The sequence below is a fragment of the Tamandua tetradactyla genome, chromosome 1 (genome assembly GCF_023851605.1).
Source record: "Tamandua tetradactyla isolate mTamTet1 chromosome 1, mTamTet1.pri, whole genome shotgun sequence".
Lineage (NCBI taxonomy): Eukaryota > Metazoa > Chordata > Mammalia > Pilosa > Myrmecophagidae > Tamandua > Tamandua tetradactyla.
In genome coordinates, this window is record NC_135327.1 from 46679520 (window position 1) to 46699186 (window position 19667).

The window sequence follows — 19667 nt, forward strand, 5'->3', positions numbered from 1 at the left end:
GCTACTTACTGGTTCTAGAAATAAATAATTTATATATTAGAATATATTTATGTTCATAATAAAGAATTAGAATGTAGGGGGAAATTACAGTATTTTATCAAATTTAAGTTTGGGAGTTACCTAGAAAAAAATACCAGGCTTTATTCTCTTTTTCCCCTTTTCTTTTTTTTGGGTGCATGGTCCAGGAATCGAACCTTGGTCTCCCACATGAAAGGCAAGCATTCTACCACTGAACCACCTGTGCAACCTTTTTTTCCCCCTTTTTAAGGGGAAAAAAAAAGCCATGAAAAGACAACATTCCTAAGAAAAACACTGAACTAAAAGGAAGACTAAAAATCACATTAACATACTGATATTTAAAATCGGCCACATGAGTGGGGGAATAAAAGGAAAAGCTGCAAACATTCTTCTTTCCGAGTGGTTCTGTAACTAGGATAGTATTATTTACTACATTAAATAAAAGCATATGAAATTGTCCTCATTGGAATACACATCAATATTAAATATAAAATAATTTTTTTAACAAAAATAATTTGATAATTTCTTCATATCATCAAATTATTCCCAAACACCTTCACATATATTTCACATGAAAGGAAATGTTCATGATACAATCATCAATTTGTTTGCTTACATGAAAACCATCTTACTAAAGATGAACGTCTGTCAGAAAAGAAAATACGAAGAATATCATCACAAAACATTAATCTTGGAGGAATATGTCACAGTATGGCCACTTTGACTATAAAGAAAACTGTCAAAGACTAACAAAAATAAACATGAAAGCCCAACGAGTGAAGACTAAAGTAATAAAATGATTTTCTCAGGTAGTGACAACAAAAAAGGGCCTAATGAAATTATTTCAAAATACTTAGATTATACAGACATGTTCTTCAGATCCCAATAAACAAATCTTCCGAAATAAATTGTTCAATGTGGTGAGACATATAAAAAATCTTCCATTGATAATTTGCCACCAGTATTTGCTATTTATATACTCTTAGTATAAATATATTTTCTGAATATCTACTTTTGTCAGGACACATGAATAAAAACAGGGTAGAATGACCATGAAACTCAAACATGAACCAATGACAGTAACTTTATTCAGCTACCAAAATTCAGCAACTTTGAAAACCTCAATTTAGTCAAAAAGTTCAATTACCTCTTCTATAATTACCCCATTAAAAGTAGTAAAACAATCAATCTCAAATTCAGTTTTTCCTATATACTGGTGAATTTGCTCATGAGTAATTAAAAAAAAAAGGTAAAAAGTTAAGCTGCTGGGGGTTCAGGATAGTTCAGTGGTAGAATTCTGACTGGCCATGAGGGATACCTGGGTTTGATAACTGGCCCATGTACTTCCCCAAAAAAACAAATAAACAAGCAAACAGACAAAAAAACAAACAAACAAAAATTCAACAAATGGTGCTGCAATAATAGGGTACTCACATGGAAGAAGAACAAAATGTGACCCCGCCCCCATATAGCATACAAACAAAACAAAACAAACCACTCAAGCTGCTATTAAGAAGAGGTCTGAAGGGTGGGCCACAGTGGCTCTCACCTGCCATGTTCAGTGGCAGAGTTCTCACCTGCCATGCCCGAGACCCCGGTTCAATTCCCAGTGCCTGCCTATGCAAAAAAAAAAAAAGAGGTCTGAAGACCTAAAATCTCCACCAACTTGAGAGGAAGAGCTTTTCCTCACATAAATCCCCTCTTGTTTTGAACACTGTGCTCATACAATGTTTCCATTTTTTGAAAAGTGACATCAAGAGGAGGTAGGTTCTAGGTTTGATAGAAGAAAAGAGCCAACACTAGGTGCTCAAGGACCCTTTCAGAATGACCCAAAGATCTACAACATGTAGCGATTATAAATTTTTCTGGTCAAGTTGAAAGCATAGTTTGAACTTGAACTTACTGGAAGTCCAAAGTGTGGGAAGTCCATCCCTTGGCCTAGAAGTTAGCCCTGCCACAGGCCCCATCTCTCCATTTCAGCATACCATGCTTTTCTGTTTGACTTTACTCACTTATTTTATAATGGATGCCCAGAGGAAGTTAAATATTATTTTTGATAGTGGTGGCTTCTTAAACTGCTTGAAGACAAGAAATATCTTATCATCTTTGTTTCCCTAGCTTCTAATATGTCTGTCCCATAGTAGAAACTATAATAATGATGATGACAAATATTCTTCATTTTTTTTTTTGCATGGGCAGGCACCGGGAACCAAATAGGGTCTCCGGCATGGCAGGCAAGAACTCTGCCTGCTGAACCACCATGACCTGCCCTCATTCAATTTGGATAACAATCCAATGAGGTACTATTATTAATCTCATTTTACAGATGAGAAAACTGAAGGTCAGATGCTGAGCATGTATTGCTGAAGGAATGAACAGCATAGGTAGGACCTGGTCTCTGAACTTGGACAGAATCTATAGAATTCAAATCCTGGTTCTTACACGCTGTGACACTTGGGAAATTCATGAACCTGTTTCTGAACTTCATTTTGCTCATCTATACATTGGAGGTAATGTCTACCACAGTATGCTGCCATGAAGTGTCCATGTCATATCACCTGAAAGCACCTAGATCACTGCCTGACACATAAACGGTCCTCAAAGAAAGTTCTTTTCCCTCCCTCTCTTTTCATCACTCATCATGCCTGAGGAAAAGGAGACTGGAGATATCTCTTTATCCCATCCCCGGAAGTTTGCAAACTTTGGTTAGTATTAGAATCACCTGGGAAACTTAGCATGTCTATAGAAACTCAGGATATTTCAAGGAACATGGGTTTCTGTGGGGTTTTTTTATTAGCTGTTCAGGTGATTATGATGTGTAGCAAAGTTGGAGAATCACTGTTCCAGATGCCTTCTCTCCCCTAGCCACTGGATCCATTAATCCAGGAGGGGGGCTTTAATACCCTGATGTTTGAAAAAAGTTTCTTCATCCTGTGAGTATAAATCTAGAAAGCATCTCAGCCATTTCTCTGATTTTTCTACCAGCAAAGAACGGGTAGGCAATAAATAATAAACAGGAGTTTATAATTTCCAGAAAGTAAAATTTTAACATCAATCAGTGAATTCAAGAACGGTATACATCAGCTACAGGGTTGTGTGTCCTTTTTCTCCCTTAACCCTCACCCCAAATTAACCGCTGAATTCTACCCAAGCCTACAGCTGACTAGAACAGCCGGAAATCTGAGGCAGTCCAAGCAGCAGTAAGTGAGGAAGGGTTGGAAGGAGAAGACAAATTTACAGTTTTCACTCAGCATATAGATGCCAACAACAGTACTGCAGACCAATCCAATACTGACTGAAATTTTTAATGGAGATAAAACTACAGTCAGTCTTACAAAAAAAAAGTACAGTCAAATGCTGGTTTACAGAAAACAACAGTCTCCCAAGCAGTAATTAAAAAGGCTTCCAATAAGTTATTATGCAAAGTATGATTATGTTGTTATGCTAATATTGATTTTAACTTTCTCTTCCAATTTCAGAAGAGTTCACTGCTTTTTCATTTTGGAAAATTTGAACTTTTACAATAAATCTTTTGGAAGCCCAAACTCTCCATAAGGACACTAATAGAGAACTTAATTGTGAGAAAAAACTGGAATAGCAATGTTGTGGTTAAGTTCAAGTTAATTGTGGTTATGTTCAAGTTAATTGGCTATTTTATAAATATTATTCAATTATTGTATCAAATAGCTTTGAGAAAATGAAAAGAATTAAAATTAGCTTTAGATTTCTGGAGAAAAAATAAGATTCATGTAATCAAAGCTTTATAACCTGGGACTTCACCAATAAGATAACACTAGAAACTGGTATTTCTGGTATTCCCCAAATATATATTCAAGCTAGTGGCCACTATCTGTAATTTTGAAAGAGGTATGAAGATTCCAACTATAATGAACACAAATGGAAGAGTCAATCTTTCCTCAAAGATTTTTATCTCTTTAAAAAATCTATGAAAAAATAAATGTAAATTAACTCAATCAGGGTTCTTTTAACTCCAACTCTGAAATGGGGCATGTACAAAAATAATCATGATATTATTAATTAATATTTATTTGTAGCTATCACAAACACTAGACTAGATAATGAATTCTCTGAGCAAAGGGATGGGTTGAAGCAAATCTATTCATCTTTGTTTCAAGCTCCCTTTAAGCCTGACACATACAGGCACACATACACACACACACAGTGCTTTTTGTACACATAAATAAGTCATTTAATTTTCAGAACACCTGTTATATAACAAGATATTATTAGCCAAGTTTTATAGATGGGAAGACCAAGATTCAGAGACGTTAAGTGACTTGCGCTGATTATAAAGCTGAATAAGGATATGATTCCCAGATTGAATTTACAGTTCTAAAGATTAAGCTGTATTGTCTTACTAATATATTAGTGGCTGAATCAAAATAAGCTCTAGGAAGGTAGAAACTAGGACCATGCCTCCCTATGTTCATATTACCCAAATACTGAGCCAAGCATATAGCAGGCAGGCAATGAGTATCAGCTGAATAAATATAAAGTGAATCAATTCATATGTAAGAGGTAGGAGATAAATAAATGAACAGAGACAGGTTAAGTGAAGGTCAGATTGAGAGGAGAACAAAACTTAGAAGGTTGGGCAGTCCTGAACATACGCCTATTAAAAACTAAAGTCTAGCACATGCTTTTGCCAAAATACAGTTTATGAGAAATAATGATTAACAAATCCAGATTTAGAATAAGGAAATGGAAATGTATGTAATATATTCTTTAAAATATCTATATTTCCACTTATCAATAATTTCAAAGTTTCTGCTTTTCTTTCAGAGAGAAAAATATGTTCATCCTTCATCTATATGAATTGGACATATTTAAGATGCTATTTTAAGTTTCCATAAGAGTACAAAAACATGAGAAACCTTGTCAAGGGTATTCTGAGCTATATGTTCATCCATGTGATTTTCATATCTAAAATCTCCTCAAAAATATGAGTTTATAAAAAACGAGATAGAAAAAAATATCATTTAGATCAAAAATAGAGAAAAAAGTCATTGCCTAGTGTGATACCTGAGAACCTTAATTATCTTAACTTAAAAAGGAATCTGAATACTAAACTGAACTTTTCCCATTCCTTCCATCCAGACATTTTTTAATTGTGATACTTTGTGTTATTCATAAGATAGTCTGGGATAATTATTTTAATTTCTTCAAGAATACGCTTCATTTGCTAACTTTCCAGCAAGAAAGCAATTTAAAAATGCAGTTCAAAAATAAAAATCTCTCTTATTCACTTTAGTGTAAAGTTAATGAAGGGTGCTCATTCCATAGTGGCCTCACAGTAACTTGACATTTCAAATTACGTATATGTACCAACACAATATTCAGGAGATTCAATTAAATAAAATTGTCAGAAATGTCTTTCCAACCAAATAAACAGACTAGAATTTCTCACATTGGTTTTTTCCCTTCAAGCAGATGGTCATCAAGCAGGAATTCCACACACATTAGGTGCACATTAAACAGAATTATTACATCGTTATAAAATGCTGACCCCACTTAAGGATCCTCCTGGTCAATGATTTCATCATTTTTTTAAGCACATGAAGGCTGTTATCCTCAGGCTGAAGGTTGCTACATGGTGATTACACATACTGTTTGCTCAAAGACTGTTACCTAGAGAAAGCAGTCTTTTTTGCCAGAATAATGTATATCATTTCCCAAGATGTCTCACAAAACAGCCCAGACTCCTGAAAAACTCACTGTAAGAGGGCAGAAACTAGTAAGGTTGGAAGGAAAACTACAAATTAACTTATCTACTGAAAACAATGTACACAAATACCCAACCGCTAAACACAGGATCACATTTACATGCTATTAACTTTATGTTAGAAAGGTGGTTGTTTAAGCTTACCACTAATAAAATTTTCTGGGGTAATTACCATCAAAACATGGATCTAATTTCTAAAAGATTATGAAAGCTAGGAAAAGTTCTCTTATTATACAATCCTAGATCAGTCTGCCAGAGACACTATAACTTCTAAATTATATACGTCTTTCATGTATATGTGTGTGTATGTGTGAGTGGACAGTCACCCTAAGATTAAATATTCTATGCCATTTTTATAATTTATAGCATATAAAAAGGTAACTCTTTTTATCAACAAATGAATACAAAGTAACCCTTTGAAATCAGAGTGCCAGGAAATTATTCTTAATGATAGGGTATTTTGGCTATAAGAAATATTAACATTCCATAGAAAATATTAATATGTTATAGGGGCTTATCTATAAAATCTATGGGCATTCTTAATACAGCCCTGATTAATTCCAAGTTCATGAGGAACTGCACAAAAGACACTAAAAGGAAGTTGCTAAAGGCAGTAGCAAGTTTAACAAAACGCTGTTATATCAAATTTTTAAAAGCTATCAACTTGGTAACCTCATACTGGTTTCTTATTTAGCAAAATAATAAGTGTGAAGGCAGCATCATAATGCTTGACAACATGGAGTTCTTCGGGGGCATCCAGGCACTCTGCTAACAAGCCAGAGGCTCTGGTTCCTCATTTACACGAGGACACCAGTGAGCAGGGAAGGATGGCAAAACACAAAAAGAATAGCTTGAGAACTCAAGCAGTTGCCCAGGCGATGGTAAAGCTCCAAGCTGGAAAACCTGTGGTTGCTAAGCAGCAAAGGCAGTTGAGTTCAGATTTGTGGTATCACAGCACACCCTGGTGACAAAAACAGGCTATATCCAACTGGGCTGATTAAATTCATTAAAGCACCATCAAAGTAAGAAGCAGAGCAAGCCCCTCACATTTTTTAAAAAACTTTCAGAGAAAAATAAGAACAGTAAGTAAACTTCACTTTTAAGAAAAAGAGCAAAATAAAAGGCATTTTTACATAATACAAATGCTACTATTCTTTTTAAAGCATTTGGCTTTGCCAACTTACTAGTTATGTGACCTTGGGCAAGTTTTTAGATTATTTGTACCTCAATTTCTCATCAGGAATTAAAAATATAATAATACCAGGGCAGCGCAATGGTGGCTCAATGGCAGAGTTCCTGCCTGCCATGCTGGAGACCCAGGTTCAATTTCCAGTGCCTGACCATGCAAAAAAAAAAAAAAAAAAAAAATATATATATATATATATATATATATATAATACCCACCTTATAGCCATGAGGAGTATAAAGATGATATCTGCAACATGCTTAAACAGTATCTGGCATGCAGAAAGAACTACATGTAGTCATTTAAAAAACATATTGTGTTCGTTAGATTCAGTGGTCAACTTGGCCAGGTGAGCATACCTAGTTCTGTTGCTGCGGACACAAACCAATGGTACGTGAATCTCATCTGTTGCTAATTACATCTGCAGTCAGCTAGGAGGCGTGTCTGCTGCAATGAGTGACATTTGACTTAATTGGCTGGTGCTTAATGAGAGAACGCAATGTAGCACAGCCTAGCAGCTTGGCATTCCTCATCTCAGCACTCGCAGCTCAGCCCAGGCCTTTGGAGATGCAGAAAGAAGTCACCCCGGGGAAAGTTGTTGGAACCCAGGGGCCTGGAGAGAAGACCAGCAGAGATCATCCTGTGCCTTCCACATAAGAAAGAACCTCAGTGGAAAGTTAGCTGCCTTTCCTCTGAAGAACCAACAAAATAAATCCCCTTTTATTAAAAGCCAATCCATCTCTGGTGTGTTGCATTCCGGCAGCTAGCAAACTAGAACACATATAAACTAAATTGATGTAGAAATATCATTTATAATGCATTGAGCATTTGCTATGTGCCAGCATTGTGTTCTTTACATACATTATCCCTTTCAGTCTTTATAACAAATCTCATGTTAGGTATTATTATCCCCTTTTACAGATGAGGAAGATAAAGTTCATGCTGAACAAACTTTAAGTCCCAAAACACAGAGCTAACAAGTGCCAGAGCCAGAATTCAAACTCAGGTATTTTTTTTTTTATGTCAAAATCTATGTTCTTAACCACAACACCATAGAGAAAGCTGACTTTATTCATCTGTTCTTTTTTTATATATGAGGAAATTGATGTGTCTTAGCTAAGGTCCCACAATTAGCTACTGGATAAATAAGCAATTAAGGTACCTCTGTCTAAGCAGATGTCTCTGTATTCTAAAGGGCAAAATAGGTATAATATTCCTTTGCCACTGAGAATAGTCTCTTGAACCACTGTGGATTATAGTGGGTCTAAGGATATACATTCTGCCACCTTCCTTCCATCCCACCCCACCCTACATACAATATACACAGGCAAATATGCTATCGTAATTTAGGGAACAGAAAAAATTGTTCTCCCTGGGTAGAAGAAGGCAGGAAGGTCAGGTCGGGTATTCCTGAATGACTCTGGAATATGACTGACTTCTTCACCATAGTAAATGCCAAGTCTAAAGCCAAAATGTGTGGTAGGTTTCAGCTTTGTTATTCCATCATAGAAGGGAAGGCCCATAAGGAGGACTGGATAGTCCATCAGCTGGCTCTCTTGGCCAAGACTAGAGATGAGCACTTCAAAAATAAAGAGATCTGTGACAGGTGCATCCTCCCTGAGTACGCCTGGGCTTAACAGTGAAAGAAAAACCAGCCAGCAATCCACCTACAGGTGTTGTCTGGGAGTCATCTGGCAGCTGGCACTGAGGCACACAAGCTCTACCCCATCACTCTCTGTACTGAAAAAGCTGATATTCTAACATTAAGAGTGAAAAGACATGGGTAAATATACTGAAAATATAGGGTGCATCTGCAAGATGTGTAACAAATTCAGCTCAGTGCTATCATCCCTGAATAAAAATCTACCCTTTCTAGGTTGTAAAAGTCAAACTAAATGACATGCTGTGCTCAGAGATGAGAAAAGAATATTGGTTTGACAATTTTCTTACAACTATGCTCTTTAGACATTTGTTTCTATAATTAATAAAAGAAAACATAACACTTTACATAAAAATGTTTAACATTTATACAATTATTTTATTGCTACTATAGTGGAAATGGAAGCTAATCCTTCCTTTAAAACAGTTAATGCATATCCATATTCTGAGCAGACATTTGCCAAGAAAGCCAAAGTTTGCCTAGTTGTGGCCAAAATTCTGGTAAATAGCAAACCGTTCAGCATGGATTGTGTCACAGTATTTCTATTTCATTAAATTCCATCAAACTTATTTTATCAATCACAAGCATCCTCCTTAGTAATTCAAGACTTACTTGTACTATTCTGTATACATGAAATACCATATTCTAAAACTGTTACAAAACACTTTGTTTACCACTATGCAGATTTAATTAAATGTTCTTTATATAGTTACAGATTTATCTCAGAATAGTAGAGCCTCTAACTTTACAGCACTTTTAAAAGGGCTTCTCCTACACCAACAGTGCCAAAAACACAAAACAATAATCAATGTCACCTTACACGATCTTAAAATTTTGTTTCATTTATATTAAATGTATAGTAGAGGAGAAAAGTTCTATTCAAATCCAATAATATCCTGAATCCTGGACAATTAGCAAGATATTCACGTTCTCTTGTTATGTTTATCATAAGTGACTTCTCAAAATCACTGAGCTCATCAGGTATTATCTTTCTTGTTTTTAATGTAAAAAATATTTTTCCTTTCTTTCGAGAGAGAAACAAAATTATACAGAGAACGTTTTCTGCTTACTCTTCATAAATATGTATATTTACCTTCAGAACAGAAAAAAATTTGATACAGAAAGAATGTTATCTATTATCCATGTCCTGTATTTTAAACAGTTGTCCTCTCGCCTTTGATATCTATCAACTGGTCCCACAGAAGAGGAAATCTTATTCTAGAACTGGCTTTTAACTATTATACAATACTGCAATGCAACATAAAAATGACAATCCAAAAATAAATAAGTAGATCATCTTTAGCAAATGGACAATCTACTTCTAAACCATATGTAATTTAAATTTTTCTAGTAAGTTATATTAAAAAAATAAAAACAAGTAAAATTAATTTTAACAATTTATTTTATTATCCCAAGATATTAAAAATATTATCATTTCGACATGTAATTAATATAAAACTAATTAGATATTATATATTCTTTTTTTTAACAAAGTCTTTGAAATCCAGTGTGTATTTTACAATTACAGCACATCTATGTTCTAGCTATGTTTCAAGTGTTCAAAAGAAACATGTGGCTAGTGGTTACCACATTGACCAGTATAGATCAAGAGAAGTGAGGAATTATTGTGAGGAAAGAATTGAGAAGGGAAGAAAGTAGATGGAACTTAAGTTGGACCCTGAAAGACAGCTATGGTTTAGAAAGATGGGGAGTATATTTCTGGAGGGAACAGTGTAAAGGAAGAGAACAAAAGTTGTATTTGGACATTCATTTTTTAAACTAATTATGTGTCCAATGCTTAATAAACATGGTAAAACTCAGCATACACCATATCAGTGGTTCTAAAACTCAAGTTTCAGAATCACCTAGAAGGCACAGTACAATTTGTTCCACCCTACCCTCAACATTTCTGATTCAATAGGTCTGGACTTGCATTTCTAACAAATTCCCAGGTGGTGCTGATGCTGCTGGTTAAGGGACCACCTTTAGAGAATCACCGCCTTATGTTAACACTTTTTAGTAGGTATTATCTCCATCTTATGGATAAGGAAAGTGAGGCTTTTAAAAGCAAAATAATTTGCTTGGGTACCATAGATCATAAATGGCAGGGCTGTGGCTCAAGTACAGGTCTGGAATTTAAATCTAGGTATGTTGGTCTTCAGCTTCTTATACTCCTGTGATTTCTTCTAAAAGTTATATAGGTTTTAGTTATTCTCAAGTTTATGATCCATTTCAAGTTTATTTGTGCATGTGGTATCAGGTAAGGATAAAGGTTCTTTTTGTGTACATAGATATCCAATTGTTTCAGTACCACTTGTTGAAAAGACTATCCTTTCTCCACTGAATTGTCTTGGTATTTTTTACAAAATCAATTGTCCACAGCCCCGATCAAGGTGGCAAGTGAAACACTTCAGGATTTCATTTCCCCCCATAGAAACTTTGAACAACCAACAAGAACTAGCAGAAACATCTTCCTCAATACTCCAGAAAGCAGCTGAAGTACTGCAGTAAAATGACAAGCACCACATCAAGAAAAAAGGCTGCTTAAAAGTTTTAAGTTGTGTATGATGCAGGGAAGGCCCATTCCCACCCCTCATGAGCTTGTTGCAGAGCCGGCCTACACTCCCAGTGTCGAACCCTGATTCCGGTTCTGGAGGGAGCAGAGTAACCCTCACGTCCATACTGGGAGCAATCTGTCTAGTGGTGGCCTGAGGGTCTCACTGTCCCAAAACTTGACCTGCACACAGAAGGCAGCTCACCCAACTCTCCTACAGAATGCTGGGATGCCCCAATGTCTGGGGCAAGGGATTTCTGACTGTAGAACAAACAGTACCTGGAACCCTGAGAAAATTGTTTCTTAGGGAGAGGGGGCAATGTAAACAAGGGAACCCTATGGTCACACATACACATGCTCAAGACAAATATATGTGCAGAAAGGATAAGGGAGGCCCCTGTAGCTCTTCTCTAAACTCATTGTATAGCTAGGCCCTGAGAAAGAATACTTGCACAGATTGATCTGCAAAGATGGTTTTGTTTTTGCCTTCTCCTTTTTTTTTTTTTGTTGGCTCTAGGCAATCAAGGAAAGTTATGTCATTTTTAATTTGTCTCAGCAATGTTTTGGGGGCTTTCAGTGAACTGGTCTTGCATGTACTTTGTTCAGTTTATTCCTAAGTAATTCATATTTTACTTAGGTTACTGGATTGAGGAAATTTCCTTTTAATACTAGTTTCTTAGAGTTTTTATCATGAAAAGATATTTAATTCTTTCAAATATTGTTTCTACATCTGTTGAGATGAATAGATGTTGTTTTTTAGCTTGATATGGTGAATTATAATGGTTTTCAAATTTTAACCAATCTTAAATTACTGAGATATTCTCTACTTGGTTAAGATTTATTATCATTATTATATATCACTAGCTTTAAAAAAAATTTTATTGAAAAATCTTAACATATGAACATTCCATACATAGTTTACCATCAATGGCTCACAATATAATCACATAATTGTGCATTCATCACCATGATCCTTTTTCAGAACATTTGCATCCAGAAAAAGAAATAAGAAAAAAAGAAAACATTCATATATACCATACCCCTCACCCTTTGCTCTCTTTGACCACTAGTACTTCCATCTACCCAATTTATTTTAACCTTCATCCCCTCTATTATTTGTTCATTCTCCATCCATATTTTTTACTCATCTGTCCATACCCTAGATAAAAGGCGCATCAGACAAAAGTTTTCCACAATCACACAGTCACAATGTAAAATCCGTATCATTACACAATCTTCTTCAAGAATCAAAGCTACTGGAACACAGCTCAACAGTTTCAGGTGCTTCCCTCTAGCCACTCTAATACACCAGAGCCCAAAAATGGGTATCTATTTAATGCATAAGAATAACCTCTCAACTCTGAAATCTCTCAGCCGCTGAAACTTTATTATGTCTCATTTCTCTCTTCCCCCTTTTGGTCAAGAAGGCTCTCTCAATCCCTTGATGCCAGGTCCTGGCTCATCCCAGGATTCCTTCCCATATTGCCAGGGAGATTTACATCCCTGGGAGTCAGGTCCCACGTAGGGAGGAGGGTAGGGCAGTGAACTCACGGGCCATATCCGCTTGGAAAGAGAGGCCACATCTGAGCAACAAAAGAGGTTCACTAGGGGTGACTCTTAGGCCCAATTTCAGGTAGGCCTGCCAATCCTTTGCAAGAATATGTCCCACAGGGGTGAACCCCAAGATCGAGGGCTTGGCCTATTAACTTGGTTGTCTCCATTGCTTGCAAGAATGTCAGAAATTCTCCAACTGGGGAGAATTACTCTGGGATACATCAGGGCATCATGCTAACATGGACAAACCAATAAAGTCTCACACCCTAGTTCAAGATTCCATGTACTTACAGTGTTCAACTAAACTGACCATACAAGTTAAATTAGGAAATGCACTGCCCTCCAAGGGGCTGCACCTCTCAGTTTCCATACCAACAGTGAATAGGTACATCTCTTTCTCTGCATTTTCTCTAGCACTTATTTCTCTCTGTTCATAAATAATGCTGCTATAAACATTGGTGTGAAAATGTCTATTTGTGTCCTTGCCCTCAGGTCCTCTGAATATATACCTAGAAATGGGACTGCTGGATCATGTGGCAATTCTATATTCAGATTCCTGAGAAACCACCAAAATGCCTTTCAGAATAGTTGTGTATATATATATATATATATATATATATATATATATATATATATACACACACACGTAGAAATGGGACTGCTGGATCATATGGCAATTCTATACTTAGATTCCTGAGAAACCACCAAAATGCCTTCCAGAACAGTTGTACCATTTTACATTCCCATCAACAGTGGATAAGTGTGCCTCTTTCTCCACATCCTCTCCAGCACTTGTCTTTTTCTGTTTTTTGTTTTATAATGGCCATTCTAGTTGGTGTGAAATGATATCTCATCGTGGTTTTGATTTGCATTTCCCTAACAACCAGTGAAGTTGAACATCTTTTTGTGCATCTTTTAGCCATTTGTATTTTCTCTTCTGAGAAGTGTCTGTTCATGTCTTTTGCCATTTTTTAATTGGATTGTTTGCCTTTTTGTTGCTGAGTTGAAGAATCTCTTTATATATTCTGGATACTAAACCCTTATCTGATATGCTGTTCCAAATACTGTCTCCCATTGCATAGGCTGCCTTTTTACTTTCTTGACAAAGTTCTTTGATGCACAAAAGCATTTAATTTTGAGGAGTTTCCATTTATGTAGTTCTTTCCTTAATGCTTGTGCTTTAGTTATAAGGTCTAGGAAACCGCCTCCTATTACAAGTTTTTTTTCTATTACAAGTGTTATGTTATTTCCCTACATTTTCTGTGGTCTTAGCATGAATGTTTAGGTCTTTGATCCATTTTGAGATAATTTCTGTATAGGGTGTAAGATATGGATACTCTTTCATTCTTTTACATATGGATATCCAGCTCTCCAAGCATTATTTATTGAAGAAGCTGCTCTGTCTCAGGTGGGTTGGTTTGACTGCCTTATCAAAGATCTCTATATCTGAACATTCTATTCAACTCCACTGGACAGTACATTTATCTTTATGCCAGTACCATGCTGTTTTGAGCACTGTAGCTTCATAATATGCTTTAAAATCAGGTAATGTGAGACATCTGACTTCATTTTTTTTCTCAAGATATTTTTAGTGATGCAGGGCACCCTTCCCATCCAAATAAATTTGGTTATTGGTTTTACTATTTCTGTAAAGTAAGATGTTGGGATTTTAATTGGTATTGCACTGAATCTATAAATCAATTCAAGTAGAACTGGCATCTTAACTATATTTAGTCTTCCAATCCATGAACAGGGTATGTCCTTCCACTGATTTAGGCCTCCCATGATTTGTTTTAGCAATTTCTTGTAGTCTTTCCCCATTGAGGGTGATGTTAGCAGTGGGTTTTCCATATTCCCCTTATCATATTGAAGAAGTTCCCCTCTATTCCTATCCTTTGAAGTGTTTTCAATAAGAAAGGATGTTGAATTTTGTCAAATGTCTTTTCTGCATCAATTGAGATGATCATGTGGTTTTTCTGCTTTTATTTGTTGATGTGGTGCATTAGATTAACTGATTTTCTTATGTTGAAACTTTCTTGCATATCTGGAATACATCCTACTTGGTCACGGTATATAATTCTTTGAATGTGTTGCTGAATACAATTTGCAAGAATTCTGTTGAGGATTTTTGCATCTATATTCATTAGAGAGACTGGTCTGTAATTTTCTTTCCTTGTAGTATCTTTGTCTGGCTTTGGTGTTAGGCTGATGTTGGTTTCACAGAAATGAGTTAGGTAGCTTTCCCTCCTCTTCAATTTTTTAAAGTGTTTGAGCAGGATTGGTACTGATGCTTTCTTGAATGCTTTTTAGAATTCACATGTGAAGACATCTAGTCCTGGACTTTTCTTTTTTGAGAGTTTCTTGATGACTAATTCAGCCTCTTTACTTGTGACTGGTTTGTTGAGGTTGCCTATTTCCTCTTCACTCAATGTTGGTTGTTCATGCCTTTCTAGGAAGCTATCTATTTCATCTATATTGTCTAGTTTATTAGTATATAATTGCTCATAGTATCCTCTCATTTGTATCTTTCCTCTCTCTCTCTCTCTCTCTCTCTCTCTCTCTCTCTCTCTCTCTCTCTCTCTCTCTCTCTCTCTCTCTCTCTCTCTCTCTCTCTCTCTCTCTCTCTCTCTCCCTCTCTCCCTCTCTCCCTCTCTCCCTCTCTCTCTCCCTCCCTCTCCCTCTCCCTCCCTCTCCCTCTCCCTCCCTCTCCCTCTCCCTCTCCCTCTCCCTCTCCCTCTCCCTCTCCCCTCTCCCCTCTCCCCTCTCCCCTCTCCCCTCTCCCCTCTCCCCTCTCCCCTCTCCCCTCTCCCCTCTCCCCTCTCCCCTCTCCCCTCTCCTCTTTCTCTCTCTCTCTCTCTCTCTCTCTCTCTCTCTCTCTCTCTCTCTCTCTCTCGTGTGTGTGTGTGTGTGTGTGTGTGTGTGTGTGTGTGTGAACCTAGCCAAGAGTCCATCGATTTTATTGATTCTCTCAAAGAATCAACTACTGGTCTTGTTGATTTTCTTGATTGTTTTCATGTTCTCAATTTCATTTATTTCTGCTCTAATCTTTGTTATTTCTTTCCTTTAGTTTCCTATGGGGTTAGTTTGCTAAAAATGTATATCCTGCTGTTGTGAGGTGTGATGTTCTGAAGATGTCTGTTAAGTCTAGTTCATATATTGTGTTATTCAAATATTCTGTCTCTTTATTGATCCTCTGTCTAGATGTTCTATCCATTGATGAGAATAGGAAATTGAAATCTCCAACTATTAAGGTAGAGAGTCTGTTTCTCTCTTCAGTGTCATCAGAGTTTGTCTCATGTATTTTGGAGGATGCTGGTTCAGTGCATAAATATTTACGATTGTGATGTCTTCTTATTGAGTTGTTTCTTTTATGAATACATAGTATCCTTCCTTGTCTCTTTTAATTGTTTTACATTTGAAGTCTAATTTGTCAGATATTAGTATAGCTACTCCTGCTCTTTTCTGATAGTTGTTTGCATGAAATATCTTTCCCAACCTTTCACTTTCAACCTATGTTTGTCCTTGAGTCTAAAATGAGTCTCCTGTAGACAGCATATAGATGGGTCCTATTTTTTAATCCATTCTGCCAGTCTATGTCTTTTGAGTGGGGAGTTTAATTCATTAAGATTTAGTGTTATTACTATAAAGACAGTACTTTCTTCAATCACTTTGTCTTTTGGATTTTATATGTCATATCTGATTTTTTTCTTTTTACCTTTACTGATAGTCTTCATTTATACACTCTTCTGCAGACTTGTCTTACCTGCCTTTTCCTATTTGCCTGTACTGCTACCTTTAGTATTTCTTATAGAGCCGGTGTCTTTGTCACACATTCTCTCAGTGATTTTTTTTGTCTGAAAATAACTCAATCACCCTCTCAATTCTGAAGGACAATTGTGCTGGATATAGAATTCTTGGTTGGCAGTTTTTATCTTTTAGAATCTTAAATATATCATACCACTGCCTTATCACCTCTATGGCTTCTGCTGAGAAATCCACACATTGTCTTATTGGGCTTCCCTTGAATGTGATGGATTGCTCTTCTCTTGGTCTTTTCAAAATCCTCTTTTTCTTTGATATCTGACAATCTTTTTAGTAAGTGTCTTGGGATATGTCTATTTGGATCTATTCTGTTTGGCATACACTGCACGTCTTGGATCTGTAATTGTATGTCTTTCATAAAAGATGAGAAATTTTCAGTGATAACTTCCTCCATTAGTCTTTCTCCTCCTTTTTTCCTTCTCTTATCCTTCTGGAACACCCACAACATGTATATTCATGTGCTTCATATTGTCATTCAATTTCCCGAGACCACGCTCATATTTTCCATTCTTTTTCCTGTATTTTCTTTTGTGTGTTGGATTTCAGATGTCTACTCCTCTAGTACACTAATCCTTTCTTCTGCCTCTTCAAATCTATTGTTGTAGATTTCCATCGGTCTTTTTTTCATCTCTTCTATTATGCCTTTCATTCCAATAGGTTCTGTGATTTGTTTTTTCAAACTTTCAAATTCTTCTTTTTCTTCACCCAATGTCTTCTATTTATCCTCCCTCAATTCGTTGATTTGATCTTTTATGAGATTTTCCAGGTCTCTTCAAACATCCTGAATTAGTTGTTTCAACTCCTGTCTCTCATTTGAAATGTTGGCTTGTTCCTTCGACTGGGCCAATTCTTCAATTTTCTTAGTATTTTTTTCTGGTATCTAGGCATTAGGCATTTTTTTGCTGGCATCTAGGCATTTGATTTCCTTACTAAGTTTATTCTAGAGGTTGTTTTCACTCTATCACTGAGGATTTTCTTGCTGGATGGTTTTATTCTCTATCTGTTCTTTGACATTCAGTTCAATTTATTCTAGACCTCTAGCATAGGTCTATTAAACTGATCAGAATTTTTCAGTTCTTGTTTTTCTTTTTCTTGTCCCACCTATATGGAGCCTGTTTTTTGTTTGTTTACTTGCTTGTTTGTTTTGTTTGTTTTTTGAGGAAAGTCTCCTCAGATATTATAGACTAGAGTCAGATTTTCCCAGAGCAGATTGGCCCATGTCTTAGGAGGAAAGAGTCACTAGCATTAGGTTTTCAGACTTTCCTAAGAAGCCTCAAGACTCCTTGCTTTTTCCTAACCTGCCCAGCATGTGGCACTTGTCTGTCTGTGACTTCCCACCAGTGTAAAGTAGTATGGTGCCCTTAATTTCAGCAGAATCTCCTTGCCAGGGGTGTGGTTAAGACAGAGGTGAGGCTGTAGGCTGGCATCAATTGTTTCAGTCTTCCAGTTCCTGGGGCCTGAATTCCTTGAAGGAGAAATTCCACTTGAGCTGGGTCCCACCTTTCTCTTGGGGAAGATACAACCTTCAGGGAACCAACTCCTTTCACCTGAGTAGTTACTTTGTCTCTCAGACAAGCTTAATTCTGCCTTTGCCTGAGGCACTGCTGGAGCCTGAGAAAGCTTCCAGTTCTATACAATGTCCTATTAAGGAGAAGGAAAAAAAAAAGTTTTTTCAGAGCGGGATCCTCACTCCTCAGGTTTGTGGATCAAAATCTTAAGTTGGTAGGTTGCTCTATGTATCTCCAGGCTCTATGTGTCCCCTTTTCTTGAGCTCCAGACTTTTTTTGCGGTATTTTGTGCTGACTCAAAAAGTCTCTGACTTTTTTTTGTTTTTTTTTCCCCCTGACAGCCCTGCCCCATCTCTGCTAGGGCAAAAACCCCTAGTACCTTTACTGCTTATTCCAGGTTTATCTGTGCTGGGGACCTATTTTCAATTGTCAGAATTTGTTAATTAATTCCATAAGTGGACCTTGGTTGAGTTAAGCCCTTGCTGCTAGTAAAATCTGTTTCCTTTCCCCAAGGGGAATGAGCCTGTCATGCCCCCATGGGGGAGGAGCACCGGCCTCTGTGGCTTAGGGAACTTAGAGTTCTGTGTGGGGTCTTACCTAGTCTACTCTGTGTCTAGTCACTGATATAGCCCCAGCAGTTGTTCTGTTCCTGGCTATTTACTAAGATGAACTAAATTACTATTTACTAGGGTGAACTAAATTTCACACCTCACTAAGCCACCACATTGCCCTGCCTCCTACTAAATCTATTTATGCTGAAATTGTGTATAGGATTTTTATATCTATATCTAAGACAGATATTGGTATGTAGTTTTCTTGTCTTATAATACCTTTGGTACTGAGTTTGAAAATAATTAATTATTATTATGAATATGTAAATTACAAAACTAACTCATATTTTTCTTATCATAGGAAGGATAAAGGTAATTCACAAATAATACCAATTACTCAGTAAATAGGACTTTACATCATATATTAACATTTCAAAAGTTAGTTATATAAAGCCATACAATGATAATACATTAAGTACAGTTGTTAAAAAAACTCCCCATGTAACTTGTTCTCCACTTTGTTGCCTCTACTAAGGAATTTCACATATCTAATATGTTTGATAGAAACAGCTTCATGGCACTCAATTATAAAGTGAATTCTCTCCTTTTACAGCATAGAGATAATCTGAAAATCCCTACTCATTAAGACAAATTTGTATCATTTTCTTTAAAAATGAAAAAGAGTTTAATACTGATCCAACTCTAGTTAAACATACTAAATATATTAAAATCCTGAAATATTCAGATAGGTGTGAATATGCTGCTTCTGAAACAGCATATTTCCCTCAGTAAAATAATAAGATCAAAGTAGCTGGGAAAATAAAATCTCTTCAGCATTTTCCATACTGTATTGTAAGTAGAAAGTACATTTTCAGAGTGCTACAATCATAAATTATGGTTCACATTAACATGAAAGATTCTGTCAGAAGGCAAACTGTGGCTTGATATTATTAAACAGGCTGCCAAGTATTACTGAGATAGGATCATAAATAAGTTATAGGTTCAGAAAACTTTATAGCAAGCATTGGATTCTTCGCAAAACAGACCTCAAGACCAAGATTAACCTGCAGG

At 36.4% G+C, this 19667-nt stretch overlaps 1 protein-coding gene and 1 long non-coding RNA gene across 4 annotated transcripts in view; one reads left to right on the forward strand and one right to left on the reverse strand.

The window, feature by feature from the left end:
- MACROD2 (mono-ADP ribosylhydrolase 2) overlaps window positions 1–19667 on the reverse strand; it is a 2249967-nt gene that overhangs the window by 2067270 nt on the left and 163030 nt on the right. The window lies entirely within an intron of this gene.
- The window catches only part of LOC143646122 (uncharacterized), a 67961-nt gene continuing 54925 nt past the window's right edge, over window positions 6632–19667 (forward strand). The window contains exons 1-2 of the long non-coding RNA XR_013157305.1: window positions 6632–6843; window positions 7869–7953. This is a non-coding gene — a long non-coding RNA (uncharacterized LOC143646122). The remainder of the gene's footprint in view (window positions 6844–7868; window positions 7954–19667) is intronic.